Below are 18,979 nucleotides of genomic sequence, written 5' to 3' on the forward strand. Positions count from 1 at the left end.
AATGACAATCAACTGTGGCGGCAAATGACAATCGATTACAGCCAAAAAACATCGGAAGGAGATAGACTAACTGTTCGAACAAAGTGACAGAAAGCTGAATAAAAACTTTAATGGAAGGGTTTCCGGAAAAGGTTCATAAATTCATAACTATTCAGGAGAACTCTGGTTCAAATTAGTCAACGCATTGGATTAACATACCGATTACATAGATTCTGCTATGTAATCTACGTAATTACTTAACTGGTAACTTGAACAGCTACATAACTAGTTACTTTAACATGTGCTGGTGATAATTGACCTCAAATAGTCAGTTAAAAAGACATATCATAGACAGACCAATAACCGATTGCTTGTAAATAAACATTCATCCTAGAACTCTCCAGTTGATTACTTATAGTGGGTAAAATAACTAATTTCTATAGTGCAGTAAAAAATAAACTTTTAAAGTGACTACACCCTAGGTTACTTAGAGACACCAAAGTGACAATAGACTTCACACTAGGTTACATGGGATGTCAGTATACTTAAACAAAACGAAAATAAACTCTATGAGAATTATATCAATACAGTTTGTTGTACGAATTACTCACAAACAAGTTCAGTACAAAATAAAAGTTTAAAGTGACTACACTCTAGATTACTTAGCGACACTAAAGAGACAATTGACTTCACGAAAGATTACCTGGGAGGTGTAAAGTAACCAATTGACTTCTCTCTTTACTACAAATAGCACATACATGTCAAATGACCCAAAATATATAAATTTGAGCTAGCCAAGTGATGTGACATTAATGACAATTACTGTCTATAAGGGATACATTGGGGATACTGCAGGGTTGTGAGAAAATGTGTGTGTGTGTTTGTGTATCTACAGTCGTATGAGTAACGCATTGACATCCTTTTGTTTTGCAGGCTTTTTATATAGTTTCCAATGAAAAATAATAAACAAAAAAAATGCCTCTTGTTTAACTTGCCACTTTCGTGAGTCCCTTCAGTGCAACACACACACCCTCTCTAATCAAAAATTCTATTTACTAAAAATCGATTCTTGTTGTTCTTTTCTTTATATTTTGTGTTTTTTTTTTAAGTTGTTAAGTTTTTGGCAAATAAACAGAAAAAAATATAGAGATTTGGCGTAAAAAAAAATATGTTTTCCTGGAACTGGGGAATATTTCTAAATTAGGCACCCACTATAATACGATATACCCTGGATTTTTTTTTAAAGCAAATTATTGTAAGTAATTAGTGTTTTGTTTTCTCTTTTGTTATATCAAAATTTTGACACTTGTATTTTGTCAATTAAATGATTGAAGAAGTTTCGTTTTATTATTAAATACATATCGATGGGCTTTATTCAATGCAGTCTATCTTAGATTTCCATGAAAATTAGTTTTTGTAGGCAAAATATTTAGGAAACATCTATTTATTTTACAGATTTTCAGAAAACAGCACACAAGTAGATTATTATGCATAAATTAAAATGCATAGAGCTTCTATTGATTGAGGAATTTGCAAAATCAGCTGAATAAATTTTTATTATGGGGTTTTCAAAACCTGATTTCATTATAGATTTGGATTAATTTATTTAATCTTTACCAAATTCTTTACAATATAAATTCGTGTAAATCAGACAAAATAACAAAAATGTGTTTTCAATTACGAAAATTATCTATTCAATAATTTTTGTATTTAAAATTCAACCAATAACGAAAATTGTATATTCAATTGTCAAAATTATCAAATTCAAAACTCAAAATTCAATAGAAAATATCAGAAAATTTTGTTTTTGAGCACATGAATACTTGATTCAATTATGAAATAATTGAAACCAGTTCAATATGTGACAAATATTTGAATTGAAACGGTTTAAGAAATAGTTTTCTCTGACCTCATTGATTACTTGTAATAGTTGTATAATAAATACTGCGGACGGTGAATGAAGTCATTGCAAATGTTTGTAATCGTAATGGCATTTATTACCAACTTCTTTCTGAGTTCATAATAGTAGGGATTCATATTACATACATCTAGCTATATAGTCCATCATTAGTTTTTGCCAACCACGAATTTTTTATATCAGTTTCTGGAAAATACATATATTTTTTCCAAAACTAAAATATTTCTTTTGCTTTTAGATTTTTTAGTTAAGTTATTTATGATATTATTTTTGTAAAACTATTTTTTTTAGTTGTTTCTATATACACACAAATATAAATACGAATATATAAATATACTTGAACCCAACTGACCAGATTTGTAGGCCACTTGTATAATGTGCTATTGCATACATAATCCTATCGCAGACGCGGATCCAGAGGTTGTGAAATAATAATTGCCCTCTCCCCAAAAACGAAAAGTTTTCATATAAAAAAGAAAAATGTAGAACAAATTTTAATTACACACCCGAAAGTTTGACAAATGGTTGATCTGGATCCGCGCCTGCCCTATCGTATTTACTTTATGATTCCATAAAAAACTACAGAAAAAGCTATGTTTTCTATTTAATTTAAATCGTGTGTAACACTTTATTATACCCTACACCACCATAGTGGGGAGGGTATTATGCGTTTGTGCAGATGTTTGTAACGCCCAAAAATATTAATCTAACACCCACCTTAAAGTATACCGATCGACTTAGAATCACTTTCTGAGTCGATTAAGCGATGTCCGTCCGTCCGTCCGTCCGTCCGTCTGGTTGGCTGGCTGGCTGGCTGGCTGTCCATGTAAACCTTGTGCGCAGAGTACAGGTCGCAATTTTGAAGATATTTCGATCAAATTTGGTACATATTATTTTTTCGTCCCAAGGACCAAGCCTATTGAAACTGGCTTAAATCGGTCCACTATTTCACCTAGCCCCCATACGAATGTCCTCCCGAAATTGGACTTTATCGGTCATAAATGTTTAATTTATATATGTATCTCCACAAATTCCGCTCCAAATAAGTTTTATATACACAAAATTCATGTCACCAAATTTTGTTATGATCGGTCCATAATTAGTCATAGCTCCCATATAGACCCGCTTCCGAAAATCACTTTAACGTGCATAAATCGCTTAAAAATGTTGGTAAACACACAAAATTCAACATAGTTAACTTTAATATAGACATAAATCACACGACCTAATTTCATGGTGATCGGTCCATAATTGGTCATAGCCTCCATATAACCCCACTTCCGAAAATCACTCAAAAATATAAATTATTGAAATTTTAAAAGAAACATTTTTTTTTGCTCTTTTACATAGTGTAGGGTATTATATGATCGGGCTTGACCGACCATACTTTCTTACTTGTTTAGCGCTATGGAAAGTCAACATATAACATATTACTCCTGTGTTTATAACATTTAGTAATTTCTCATCGATAAAGCAAAATATTCGTTATTGAGCTAACATTATTGAACTTTAGATAGGAAATGTGAACCTTTTTCTGTTTATTTTCATTAGTCATTGCCAAGTTTTATAAGTAAGAAAAATACACTCAAAATTTGCGTTATCATATAAAAAGAATAAACTGTTTTTGCTGTTTAGATACAAAATTTATTATTTTGAAATATTGTGAACCTTGAATAGAAAATATATTTAGTTCATAATGTACGTAATTTCTTAAAAAAATTATCAAAATCGATTAATTTTATTTTTAGTTTTTCTTACTTTTGTATATAGGAAAATAGAAATTATGATTTTATTAAATTTAAAAAAATAAATCTATAATATTAGAAAAATTTAAAATTTTTATTTTCTAAAAAATAGAAATAAATTGTACGATTAATAATCAAAAAGAAAATTAAAAAAAAAATTATAAAAACTCAAGATATGGATTTTTAAAGTTTAGGAAAACAAAACTGGCGGGGAAGCTGTATGTAATTTTTTCTATATCTATATATTATCATGTAGAAAAGAGAAACTGTTTTCGCTAGAATTCAAGTTTGAGAAATATAGTTACGGAAATGTTTAAAGAAAATATAAAATTTATTATTTGTTAATCAAAATCTATCTATTCTATTTTTAAGTTTTTCTTACTTTTGTAATTTAGGAAAATAGAAATTTTGATCAAATTTAAAGAAAAAAAAAAAAATACAATTTTAGAAAAATTAAAAATTTATATTTTCCAAAAAATAGTAATAATTCTTAAGATTCATAATCAAAAACGAAATTTATAAAAAAAATGCTTGGAACTCAAGATATGAATTTTTAAAGTTTGAGAAAACAAAACTGGCAGGGAAGCTGTATGTAAGTATTTCTATATATTCTAGACATAAAATGCTGACGGTGTGTAAAAATAGATTTTAGAATGTTTGATATATTATTCGAATGCTCTGGTCAATTGGGTTAGCATATGTGAACAAGTATTGGTGCTCTTTGATATCCTGTGGTTTTGGATTATACCCCACCACTCCATACAGTCATGTGTGTGTGTGTGTTGTGGGGGGGGGAGTGAATATTAGACGAATATATTTGAACATTTTTTCTATAGATGCAAGTGTAAGATGTATTTGTATCAGTATTAGGATGGCACAAAAAATTTTTTTTTTTAAATTTTTTTAAAATTTTTTTTTTAAATTTATAAGTGAAAAAAATTTTAGGGCAAAAAAATTTTTTAAATTTTTTTAAAATTTATTATTGAAAAAACGGTTGTAGCCTCTTTTCAGATTTGAAGTTTGAGAAAACCCGATTTTTCCTATATTCGCAGCATTTGCGCTGTGAAGGCAAAACAATTAATTTCTCGCCACATTTTGCCTTTATTTTATAGTGAACGATATCTCAGCAAATAAAGAAATATCTAAATAAATTAAAAGCTTTTTTAGTGAAAAATTTTTACTTCAAGATGTGACTTAAAAGTTTGCGTAAAATAAAGACCAAATGTAGCGAAAAATCGATTTCATGAGTATAGCGAGAAACCGGGTTTTTCAAACTTTAGGTTAGGATATCTTAAAGAAGTAACAGGATATGGCAGAGGTTTATAACTTTATTCTGAAGACAATTAGTAGAACTTTCATAAAACGTTACAATTTTTTTTTAATAAAGCTGAATTCGCACTACTATAACGTCTCGAATATGGCGAATGTTAAGATGTCAGATTCGGATTCAGCGCAGCTTTTAGAAAAATATACTCTGGTATCTCGTTAGAAACTTGTTGGCTTCTGTAATCCGTATAATAGATTGCACAAAAAAGTTAGTTGAAAGAAAAATTACACTAATTTGCCAACGATCGGTTAAAAATTGATCTTAGCTTTCATATAAGGATCGCTAATAAAAATGTTAATGTAAAAGGAAATCAACATACAACATTTTGTGAGTATCGGTCCATAAGTACTGCCAATATCCGATATTATGTGTTCGAATATATTCGACTTTACTATTTTATTGGAACCATCCTAGTGTAGCTTATGTATATGTGTATGTATGTATTTGTCTATATACTCCTAGTTTTTCTCGCTGCATATGTGTAGCAGGTTTGAGTTTAGGTCCTTTGGTTTCTTTTCTTGTATTTTTGTTGACCAGTTTATTTTTCTTTTTGCTGGTTTTAGCAAATAAACTAAATTATTTATGGAAAATTTTTTTTTCTAATATGTAGTATTTGTAAAGTAAAAATGTTTTTATTATTTGTATATATTTAAAGAAAAACTAAATACAAGAATTCTACTGTTATGTATAGACAAATAAGGAAAAATGTAGGTTTTTATAAATAGTATAAAAAATAAGGAAATTGTTTATTTAAATTTAACTTATTTAGTCTAAAGATTCGAATATAATCCAATATATATTCTGAGATATAACTTGTTGTGAAATCTAGTCAAACCAAAATCGCTTACCAAACAACATTTTTGAAGCCAAATTGTAATTCCAGAAATCGATTGTAAAAATCAAGATATTATTTCGTTTTAGCTTTTTAAACTTTTTCTTGCAATACATACTTAAAATCTTCTATGCATTACAAATCATGTGATCCGAAGATGTGAAATTTTGTAGTATTTTCTAAAGAAATTAGCTCTTTTCAATAATAATGCATTGATTGCAGTATGTAAAATCTTTATATTACAATTTTTACCACTTTTCTTTAAACTTTATCTAAAGGTCAAGTACCCTGACCAATTGCAATTACTCTCAAACAATTTGTTAACAATACATAGTAACCGTTGTCTGCTTTTCCTAACACCTTAAGTTTTTAATTTAAATTCTAAAGAATATAGAGAAGAAAAAAAGTTGAAAACTTTTTATGCGGGTTAAAACAAACAAAAACAAACATCTTGTCTTGAAAAGCTTCTTTCTTCTGTGCTGCACTTATTGTCTAAAGAAAGTGAAAATTTGCAAATAAAATCATTGTAGCAGAAGTTGCAAATAAAATTTTTGTTAAAATCGTACGTTGGCAAAAGTGCTGCTTGCTGATTTAATTTTGTTGCCACAACTGGAGCAGTATGTCATGCAGAATTTTTATAAATTTTATTTTATTCTATAAATGTGCATCTTTAAGGAATAGAGAGCAACTAAAAGGAAGTAAAAAAATACACAACTATTGTTAGATAAAGGATATGAAAGAAGTGCATATTTACTCTTAGAACATAAAGTTAAATTTTATATAGTTTTATTTACTGCATATACGATATTTAAGAAATATTTTTCTAGTTACAGACGTGGTAATTAAATAAATAATTTATAATAGTTTAGCTTACCCGGAAGCAGGGTTTGGAAGCTTTATTAAAAGTTTTAACAACATCAATATTAAGTTTTATGAAAAGGTAGTATCTACTACTACTTTTTTAAAAAAACACTTCAAATGGTATTTTTCAAAGAATTTTCAATTCCTAAAGATAAAATACACCAAATAGCACTTTTTACAATAAGTAGTAGAAATACTACTTTTTAAAAAAGTACGAATTTTTGTTATTAATAAATTTATTTAACTTTTAAAATCAAATAATACATTCTTAGTGTAAAAATATCTAAAAATAGATTTTTTTTAAAAAGTACTAAAAATACTACTTTTTAAAAAAAATACTATAAATGGTATTTTTTGCAAGTATATTTAATTTCAAAAGAAAAAATACATAAATGTAACATTTTCTACAATAAGAAATGGAAATACTACTTTTTAAAAAACACTTCATAAGGATTTTTTTTTTAAATTTTTTTTAAATTTAATTTCAAAAGAAAAAAATACATAAAATAACATTTTCTACAATAAGTAGTAGAAATACTACTTTTTAAAAAATTGCTACAAATATTATTATTTACAGAAATATTTATTTTTATAGAAAAAATTCACAAACGAGCACTTTTTTTATAATAAGTAGCAGAAATACTACCTTTTTTAAAAAATTAGCTGTTATATAAAATGTTGCCTAATTAAAACAGATTTTTAGCTTAACATATTTCTAGTACGCAAACTTCTTAAAAATTTATTTTTGACGAAAAGTAGTAAAAATACTACTTTCTCAAAATAACACTCTAAAAAGTAGTATCAAAATTAACACTAATTTCCAACTTTAAGGGCCTGACTCACTAAATGTGATCGAACATTTTCTTTCATATTTTATACTAGATGAACCCGGTTCGCGTTGCTGGCCTTTAGAAAACATCTGTTTTATATTGCATCTCGATTTTAATATACAGTTTCCGACAAAGTCGGTGATTCAATGAATTCAAAAATTCAGTAGGATAATCGACGGCTTGTTCTTCGTTCATTACTGTGTCAATCTATTTGTATTTTATTGTTTTGCCAGGCAGTTTTAATTGTATTGCTTATTGATCTTGTTAACATCATAATTTGTTGGTGCCAAAATTGCATGTTCACACAGACAATCCGAATTGTTGTAGTTCTTTGTAAGACTTGGGAATACTTTGTCGACAACGTCTTGAATACTCATTTGCATTTGGCAGAAGTCCGGAAATGAAATCTAATTTGTGGAGGGATCAAGCCGATGTCATTTGAAAGCATGTGTTGTACTTTTGGATATTTTGAAGGAAGTGTTTGGAAATAGGATTCGCGACGGAAATGTAACTTAGTAGCAGCTCAGACGGCTCAATAACTGGTGGCAGAATAACTTCACCGTTCGAACAGCACATTCCCGGGGATTCCTTGGGGAACTTCAAAATGCTGCAATGTAAGTAATGTTTGTTCATTGCGCCAATTAGTACATCCTTGTGATTCCTGTAGTCATCATACTTATTGTAATAAAATCCGGGCAACTTTAAATCGATTCTTTCTATTGATCGAGCCATTCGGGAGCGAACAACTATATGCTGTTGAGGTATTTCTGCAGCACTCGATAAAGATGCACTGCAACGCATTTGCTAAAGCCGTGATTCTCGTTCTCTTCCCGTTTCTGCGACTCTAGACGTAGATGCCCTTTCGAAAAAAAATTTTATTTGAATAAAACCGTTATTTTTTATTAAAAGTGATATGCGGAGAGTTATTCAAAATATTATTTTTTAATAGATTTCATATGGAAATTTTTTAATAATGCAACTAATTTGCAAGAGTAAACAAAATTGTTTATCATCGAGTGATAATATAAAAGAATGGAATGTATTTCTTTTTTCGCTTACACCAAATCATTAATTTTTAGAATGATGTTAAGCAACAAAATGAAAATTGTCATTGTTTGAACGTTGGAAATAAAAAAAAGGATTTCTGAAGATTCCGTGAAAATTTTATCAAAATCGGTCCAGCAGTTTCTGAGTCCATATGGAACATACATACACACATCTGTTTTTATATATAATGGCATTAACGTTATAATGTAAAAATTAAAAATTTTTACACACCTCTTCGCCCACCGACCGAATATCAAAAATCTGACTTTACAGTGTTACCCGCTGGGTTATTCTGAAGATTCCCTGAAAATTTCATCAAAATCGGTCCAGAAGTTTTTCATATATATAGATGGTATTAGCGGTATAATGCAAAAATTTGATAATGCCACGCCCCTCCGCCCACAGACCGAAAATCAAAAATCTGACTTTACAGTGTTACCCACCAGGCTATTCTAAAGATTCCCTAAAAATTTCATCAAAATCGGTGGAGCCGTTTTTGAGTTCATTCGGAACATACATACACACATACATACATACATACCCACATACAAACATCCATTTTTATATATATAGATTGAAAACAACAAATAAATTTGATTTTTTTTTTATTGTTTTGAATATAAAATAAGAAAGAAAATGTTCGTTCGCATTTAAATGAAAATACAAATGCTAAATATAGAAAATAATGTATTTTAAAATAAGTAGTAGAAATACTACTTTTTTAATTTTATTTAAAATGATTTTTTTAGAATTTTTAATGAAAATATTAAAATTCTTAAGAACTATTTTTACAAAAAGTAGTAAAAATACTACTTTTTTCAAAAATCTCTACAATTAATGTTTTTCCTTAAGGTAACCATTTGTAAAACTTATACTTCGAACAAGAATGCTTTAAATGACATTTTTTGTAAGCAAATACTTAAATTAACAGTTTTCACAATAAGTAGTAAAAATACTACTTTTTCACAAAACCACTATAAAGAGTATTGTTGGCAAAATATACGTCTTAAACTGATTTTTATGCAAAAATACCTAAAATACTACTTTTCTGAAAAAAATCTTTACAATCGGAAAAAAAAATAATTCCTAAAGTAAACATAATTAAAAAAAATGATTACAAAAAGTTTTATGATGACACTACTATTTGTTACGATCGATGCAGAACGCTCTCTCTAGGATACGTTTCACTTTGGAACAGAGTATACGAAATTGGATTGATTCGTTCTTGGTCTCAAAAGATGACAAAAGTTTCAAAATAATAACTTTGAAAAAATAACAGATTTTATAAAAAAAATACTTAAAATAAAAATATTTAAAACGGTAGTAGAAATACTACTTTTCAAAAAATCTGTATAAGAATAATTAATTTATAAGGAAGCATGTCTAAAACAATAATTTTAGAAAACAAAAGCTTCAAATATTTTTTAAAAAGTAGCTAAAATACTACTATTTTAAGAAATCTTTAAAAATAAAATTTTTCCCCAAAAAAATGGTTTCTAAAATTTTTCACAAAATAACACTTTTTGCAAAAATGTAGTAGGAAGACTTAAGACTCTTAATTCGTTTTTTTAGCTACGTTTATATATATCTTCCACAAAAGTATTTAAATTTAATATTGTATCATTATGTGTATATTTAAAGTTTATTCTTTTTTCCATTTCTTTTCTTTAAATCCTTTCACTTGATCCTATATTCCTGTGTGTGAATCTGTTAGTTAACTTATTTTTTTTTTCACTGGCTTTAATATATATGAGTATGAAAATAAAACTAATAGTAATAATAGTTTTGTGCTCGAGACAGTTTGTGGGTAAATACGCAGTAAAGTTCTTGCTTGTCTGAATGTTCGAAGAAAGTTGCAACAAACATTCTTAAACCGAGACGACTTTGTTAACTTTCAGTGGTTGCTGCTTTAATTGTTGTTGTTGTTGTTGCTGGGGGCAAAAGCATGGAAAAAGTTGTGCCAAAGTTTGTAAAAACAAATTTTCAAGTAGTCTAGTGTTGAAAAATGTAATATGGATATTTTTATGGTAGTTTTTCTAAGTCTGGAATACTTTCAAATAGTAGAGAAACAGAGAACGATAAACGATTTTAAATTTATTTCATCAGAATAAAAGCTTTTTCGCGAAAATAAAAGCTTTTTCACCAAAATCAACCTGATCATTAAAAAAGTTTTTTCCAAAAACAATTCAGAAACTTTGCATTAAATTTCAAACAAATTCGTTATACACTTCATAACAACTTACAAACTTAATGCCAACTACCAGAGAGAAAAAAAAGGAAAATTTATCTATAAAATAAAATCAGACCACCCAAAAGCGTTTAAATCTATTTTAACCAAGATTAATTTTTAGTTTTAACATATTTTTTTTTTCTATTTTCTGTCTGCTCCTATGATATGAGCGTATTGCCTTGAAAATATCCACATATTAACATGATAATAATCAGTAACAAGGATATAAAAAGAGCACAAAGGAAAAATTTTAATCTTGAAATCAATTGCAGAATCGGCTGTTAAATAAAGAATTGATCAAAAGACTAAAACAAAAATTGCGGCTGGCAGAGTTACAATTAATTGAACACCGATACAAATTAATTGCGCGTATAGAAAACTATTAAACAGTGTTTTTTTTGTCTTTCTTTTTTGTCTAAAAGAACCAGACTCCCTCCTAAATGACTGCCAGCCTGCCAAACCAACTAAAGTAACTAACTAACTGAGTAGAATAAGGCTGGCCCGGCTAGTTCTACATACAAAACTTCTGTGCGGCTCTAATCAAAAGACAATGTTCAAGTCATTTAAAACAACTAAAACAGTGGCTGTGCTAGACGCCATGACATATTGTTCACATGCCATTTTTGTAACGAGACTTTAGCAGCAACAATATGTAACTACTTACACTACCCAGTAGATGTGGCAGCAGCAGTCAGTCGCCGCTTCTAGAAGATGTAACCATGTTACATGATGTTGCTGATGTTGGCCACAGTTTAGTGGTGATGAGAGCAGGGTGGCTGGATTTTAATGTTTTATTGCAGCATCATACTGCGTTCATTGGGATTTTTCATTTATTCATTTACTAATTAACGTCAGCTTGGTTTGCCAAATTACAATTGCTAACATGTTGCATGCAACATTTTTTGGTGTATTTAAACGCCAAGCCAAATAGGCAAACAGTCACAGTGGTAAACATGTTATTGCCAACTCCAGCTCATGTTGTAGTTTTTCTATTCATATCACATGTAAATTTGTGCATAAAAGCACTTGCTTCTTGCCACTTGCCACATTTTTATAGGTTTCTGTTTCTGTTTTTTTTGGCTATCGATCTTTCATGACTTTTAGTGGTATTTGGGATTATTAGCTGCAACCATTGACCAAACAATTGATCATTACTCATTTTCCTACATGGTTTGGTTTTGATCTCTTTGAAAACATACATGATGGTGACTTACAAAAAGATGGTTTTATTCTAAGCAAATATATAAATTTATGCTGGTTTTTATTTTAAGCGCCATTAAGAATGAATTAATTTTAGGAATGACCATGATTTCATTTCGAATGTTGGTTTTTAGTTGGGGAATGGTTCTTCTTTCAAATGTCCCCAAAGAAAACTGCCAGGAGCTAATAAATCCGGTGAACGTGGAGATCAATTAAAATCGTGAAATTATGCGTTGGCCTAATATGTCCCTTAATAAAGCCATTGAGGCTCATGCAGTATATGCGGTGGCTCCATCTTGTTGAGACCACAACACGTCCCATTTTCATCGTCCGATATCGCTGAGAACTGCACTTGGATTCTCCGTAGCCCTTCTCCTTCAAAATTGCTTGTTGACATAGATATTTTGAAAGGCAATGGGCTTCATTCTGCTCATTATCAAATTGTGAATAAAGTCTGAATTTTCAGTCTGTTGTCTTCAATTCGTGCACAAGTTGAACTGAGAACAAATCTGCAGCGACCGCCGTAATAGCCCAAGTTATGTCGATCATCTCCTTGTTGGTGTTGTGGGACTGTGCTGTACGCTCTCCCGTACACCTTCTATATTTTGAGCAGTGTTCACGGTAGGTGTTCTTCCGGCACCAGGAAAGGTTCTTACAGACTCATGCAGCGACCGCCGTGATAGCCCAAGTTATGTCGAACGTCTCCTTGTTGGTGTTGTAGGACTATGCTGAACGCTCTCCCGTACACGTTCAAAATTTTGAGCAGTGTTCACGGTTGGTCTTCCGACACCAGGAAGGCTTCTTGCAGACTGCCGTGATAGCCCAAGTTATGTCGAACATCTCCTTGTTGGTGTTGTGGGACTGTGCTGTACGCTCTCCCATACACATTCAATATTTTGAGCAGTGTTCACGTTAGGTGGTCTTCCGGCATCAGTAAGGGTTCTTACGGACCCATGCAGCGACCGCTGTTATATTCCAAGTTATGTCGAACGTCTCCTTGTTGGTGTTGTGGGACTATGCTGTACGCTCTCCCGTAAACGTTCAATATTTTGAGCAGTATTCACGGTAGGTGGTCTTCCAGCACCAGGAAGGGTTCTTACAGACCGCCGTGATAGCCTCAGTTATGTCGAACGTCTCCTTGTTGGTGTTGTGGGACTATACTGTACGCTCTGCCGTACACGTTCAATATGTTCAGCAGTGTTCACGGTAGTTAGTCTTCCGCCACCAGGAAGGCTTCTTACAGACCCATGGTGACGAAAATTTCCCATCAAATTGCTGACGCTGTAAGTGTAATAGGCACATTAATATGACAACGATATATGTTCCCCAAGTCTTCTTCATAAAAAGCTGAAAAACAACAAAGAAAAAGTAATAATTTTAAAAGTTATAAAGAATTAAAACCATAATATGTGGAGAAATTTGTATGGATACCTATACAAATCCGACGGTCCGAAGTAATTTTAATTGAAATATCTTGAAAATTGCGATCTGTACTTTGCAACTGGACATTCTGAGTCCATCGGTATACTTTAGGAATAAACGCAATATGCCCTCCCCACAATGGTGGTGTAGGGTATAACAATAAGGCACAGTTTTAACTATATGAACCTATTCTTCTGTAATGCTTGTCATGTGACACGTAATGGTAATAACGTTATCTCCGATAAACTTAGGGTATATATTAGACTGCCGAACGGCTGTAGCGTTTCCAGATTTGCGTCTCCGATACGGATGCGAGATGGATCCGAGAGTTTAATCTAGAGGAGACAACCGTGGACCCTTGATCGTATTCATACTCTGTCTATAGTATGGTATTCAGGCAGCCGTCCAAAACCTTCGTCTGGTACAGCTCACTGGGATCCAATAATCGTTCCCTTTGTGATACCTGAAGAAGAAAATGAAAACAGAAAGAAAAGTTGAAGAAAAGGGAAATCTATGATTGAATTATAGTGAAATTTGCAAGAGTAGAGTGTAGATAGAAATGAGTGGAGAAGGAGGAGAGGGCTTAAGAATTCAAAGAATGCAACAAACGCAGACCATCATGGGATAGTTGCTAGGTCCCTACGAGGTACAATTTGCATGTGCGGTCTTATCAACCATCTGCTTTCCCTGATAAAGGCGTCTATGCACCTTAGTTCCTTCACACATAATCCGGAGAGGGTACTAAAGGATCGCTCTACTAAAAGCCTGACATGTAGATCACCCAGTGCCAGGCAGTTACAAAAGAAGTGTAGGATGGTCTCTTCCTCATTCTGACAACTTCTACAGAAGTTGTGGTAAGGTAACCCAAGTCTTGCGGCATGAGTACCGAAATACTCTGCCTAGCTTTGTCATCATCATATCGAGTTAATATGTTTTCTAAATACGAGGGAATTGCTGACGAATGCGCGACAAATTGTTCGTCCGTTTATGAATCTTCATTTGTTTGCAGTATCGAACTTGATCGACGAATGCGGGCTTAAAGAGACGGAGCTCTTGTTGTCCACAATTACAACTTGTAGAGTGTTTAAAATTTACTGGCCCTTTCTAATACGGAAAAGAACCAGGACCTCTTGACTTCTGAAAGAAACTCGATCATTATTCTTATAAGTATACTAACTGAGCAATAACAATCGGGCTTATGTCGGAACTTATTGTCCATGTAATAATTATCACAGAAGTTATTTGGACGAAAAGAAGGAAAATCTAAACAATAATTTATATGCAACTGTACCGATATAAAAGAGTGTAGACAAAAATATCTCAGATGCACCCATTTCATGATTTAGACTGGCGATCACATATTCAATGCACGTTCAATGCTAATGGATAATGTAAAGGACTTGACCCAAGTGACACCCAGTGTACTTACTATCTGCGGGCGACCCATGAAACCTAACGTAACCTAGTACTGGCAAGCAGAGTATATGCCAGCGATTTAAAATCTACTTCATTATATGCATATTTTTATCATCTACGTTTGGAATTGTCAAGGCTTGGCAGGGTAAACTTAAGACTTGGAGAAATTTGTGTTCACAACCACAATAGTTGTATCATACTATGTACAACATACAACTACGTTGTGAATTGGACAAATGTTAATCACCTAGTTGACGAAACATGTTATCTCAAGACCTCTGAAATAAAACTCGAAAATAGAATCCAATCGATATTGTTTGCCCATTGTGAGCTAGAACCTAAATCAGCATCAATTTCGAGGTCAAATATTTGCCTTGACTACAGCCAATTACATTCATTTAGGAATAAGTTCTCGCAAAGAAGGAAGCTTGCAATTTGTTTCCTATATTAAACCCTCTGATACTTTTCTCAACATAACTGTTCACCACTACTTTGCAACAAAATAAAGCAAACTCAAGAGTTTGTGGAAAAAAAGGAATAATCTATTTACTATTTACTAAAGGGTTTTCCAACAAGAAGTGTTATTTTGAATCACCCGGTATTCCGGTATCTGTCACTTTTGAAGCTTTTATTCTTTGACAAGTAGAAACTACGCCATTACTAAAAATGGAACGATACACGCTTCAACAGTGCATTGGAATTATTTAAATTCACTACAAAAATGGTGAAAATCTTGCAGTCACAGTTCGCTAAACTAAAGCATTTTTGGGTTGTCGTGAAGCATCTTGTCGGACCGCAATACAGAAATTGGTGGAAGAATTCGAGTTGTTGGGACAAGTTAGTGATGTGAAGAATAAAAGCCGTGCACGTCAACATCAGCCTAATGGTCGTGGTGGCCATTAGACTGATGCACAGTGGTATGAGAATAAAAAAAGAGAGAAATAAATCTGTAACTTCTATACCCTTACGCCGATTTGAATGAAATTTCACATGCGCAAAGAGGAAGTGTAGTCGAATTTAAGTCTTGAATTTGAACCTCATGAGCCCAACAGGAGCGGGACCAGGGGTTCCCAAAGTAGGACACCTCGGGTATGTTCAATTTTTATAATGATCCTATTTCTTCGTTTGTGTTCCGATAAAAAAAAATTACACATATGGAATCTCCTCGTCGAGCACTACATAAAACCTCCTTGTAGCTATCAATTATCTCTTATAGCTTAGGAGATATTCGCATTTGAAAATTTAATTTTCAACATTTTTACCCACCCTACTCCAGTTTTTTGGTGACCGCGGTTCCAAATATTGACCGATTTTATCCATTTTTCCTTTATAGGATTAACAATAGATCTACATATCAAATAAAGAAAGAAGTGTTTAAAAATCATGCCTGAGTCCAAAATTACATGCATTTGAATTTAAAAAAATTAAAAAAGGCGATTTTTCGCAATTTTTTTTGGCAAAAAGTACTTTTATTCTTTTTAAGTTATCTAAAAAATTTCTAAGAGGATGTCTAATGAATTTGTACTTTTTGAAAAGCTAACTTTACGACAAATATTTTAAATGAAAAAAACATTTATAATTTTTGATACCGACGGGATCAGGCCCATTTAAAAAATGCCTATTTTTTATGTAAAATTCAACTTTAGGGCAAAAATTCTCAAATCGCATACTCGATATCAAAATATAGTAACCTATTTTAGATGTCCCAATAAGTTCTTAATTATTTTGTAAAGGGTTCCGATAACCCCGCCCCTGGTATGGATATTATAGCCAAAAAACGAAAAAATCCCATTTTTGGGATTTTTCAAGATTTTTTTGGGAATTGCGGGATACTTGATAACAAATTTTAAAATTTGTTTTTATTTTTCTATTTTAAATAGAAAAATCTACATAACTGTGGAATTTTATTGAAAAATATTCATAAACAAAAATTTTATTTCAATTTGAAAAATTTGTATCTATGCAAAATTCAATAAAAAGCATTTTTTTGTCATATTTTTCAAAAAAGTATTCCATGAATTTTTTAATTGTCAAAAGTTATATACATTTTTGAAAAGTAGACAAAATCCTCTATCCATTGATATATAACATGTCTACCTTATGTTTTTTACGTGTCAAATAAATTAGGGAAAACTTAATTAACAACTCTCTGAGAATTTACCTAACATAGAAATTCATAAAAAAGCATGTTGCCTACATAATAACATTTTTATGAATGTAAATAACAGTGCTAGGTAAATTCTCAAAAAATGTAATTTTTCTTTGAATACCAAAATAACACATCTTGTTGGAAAACCCTGTACTACTGCTTGTAAATCGTTCATTTGGCCGCTGATACTTTTGGCATGTCTCCTGCATCTTGTCTTGTTGCAGGCAGCAAACAGTTTCGCAAAAAATGTTCTTTCATTGTCATTATTGTGTGTAATTTAGCATTGATTGTGATTTGTGGTCTACTACTGGTTTTATCTACCACGATTCAAAAATTTCTATTTATTTTTCTTCTATTGCCTTATTGCGAGCATTCTCTGTTTTGGCGTTCTGTCTGTCGCCTGTCGTTTTCACCAATTTTTCATTTATTTAGAAAGCATGTTTATTTGTGGTCTTAAATGCGTGGGCCTAGATTTCTAGTTATTCTTTATTTTTTTCTAATTTAATTTCTAAAGTGAATGAGCTTGAGTGTGTGTGTTTGTGTGTGTAAAATGGCACGCGCTAGTGCAACCAGTTGTGGCACGAAACTGTTGTGATTGTAAATTGTCACTAATACCGTTTGTTTAATTAGTAAACATGTGTCATTCGCATAGACACTTTTGTTAAACGAAAATTAAATCTGACATTTGTATACAAGTTTAACAAATTCTCCAACTTTTTTTTTTTGTTTCTTTTCGCTAAATGATTAAGCTATTTTTTGTTTGTTCTTCTATTTTGTGGACTAGAGGCAGATACAAGTTTTACACATGACTTTTATTTAGTATTTGTATTGTAGGCTTAGAAAAACTGAAATGTCAATTGTCAAATTAAGTAAGAATTTTGAATGTAAATATTTGTTTAATTTTTATGCTTTAAAAAAAAAAAATAAAAAAATTACTCGCTGCGGACAGGATTCGAACCTGTGCGGGTAGAACCCAATGGATTTCAAGTCCATCTCCTTAACCACTCGGACACCGCAGCTGTTATTTGTCTAGTGCTTAAATTCAAGTTTTTTGAGTTTGCATTTTAATGAGACAAAGAGAGATAAATGAAAGTGAGTAATAAAAGCATAATAAAAAAGCAACACAAAAAAAATCACTTTAAATAGGTATAACAACAAAAACAATCACGACCATGATACAATATTTACTTTCTTGTATGCTTCACTTATTTTCTTCAAAAAATTACGTCGTAGTTGCAGAGTTTAAAACGTTAACGTTTCATCTACATTTAGAAAAATCGACAAGTTTATTGAACTTTTTGTTATTCGGAGAACAACAAAAATTGTGTAAATATTCAATCACATGTTTAAAATTAATCGAATTCTTCGAATAAATTAATTTTTTTTAAAAAAGTGAATAATGAAGTTTTGATGTACATAGGTTTTTTAACATATTATTGTTAAAGAAAATCAAAAAAAAAACCTTAATGTTAACAATTCAAGTATTGATAATGTTAAAAAGCATTCGTAAACAAAGTTCATCATTAAATTTTCATTAGAAATATTCTGATCAGATTCCCTCCCGAACAATCAACAAAACAATTGACTAGAAAACATTTTAGTTTGCGTTTTGGATCTACATATGGGCAATTCCATTTCATAGTACGTGACATTTGTACGCCTATAGAGTGGAATAGATTTTGCAAAAATAAGAGTATCTAAAAAATAATTTGGTATTTATGTTCCATTCAGAGGGTACTATATTTTAAAATAATAAAAAGTTCTTTCGAAATATTGAGCGAAATAAGGGTATATCGTACGTGACATAAAACGGAACACATTTTGAGGTACATGCAGTGTTTAAAAAACTAGACTACAAGTAGCAGTAGCAACGAAAAAACACAAGTAGTCTAGTTAAAAAATTAATAAAAACTCGCAGTCAATAATTACTACTACTACAGCTACCTTCACATTTTGGTAGCAGTAGTTGTAGTAGTACTAATAAAAGAAAAATTTAAAAGTAGCAGAGTAATTTATTTTCTCT

The 18,979-nt window shown here is 31.1% G+C and overlaps 1 non-coding gene across 1 annotated transcript; it reads right to left on the reverse strand.

Annotated features, from left to right (window-relative positions):
• Positions 1-17,893: 17,893 nt before the first annotated feature.
• On the reverse strand, positions 17,894-17,975 carry TRNAS-UGA (transfer RNA serine (anticodon UGA)). Its single transcript has one exon. It is a non-coding gene; the product is annotated as a tRNA-Ser (tRNA).
• Positions 17,976-18,979: the final 1,004 nt, after the last annotated feature.

The sequence above is a fragment of the Calliphora vicina genome, chromosome 4 (assembly GCF_958450345.1).
Source record: "Calliphora vicina chromosome 4, idCalVici1.1, whole genome shotgun sequence".
NCBI lineage: Eukaryota > Metazoa > Arthropoda > Insecta > Diptera > Calliphoridae > Calliphora > Calliphora vicina.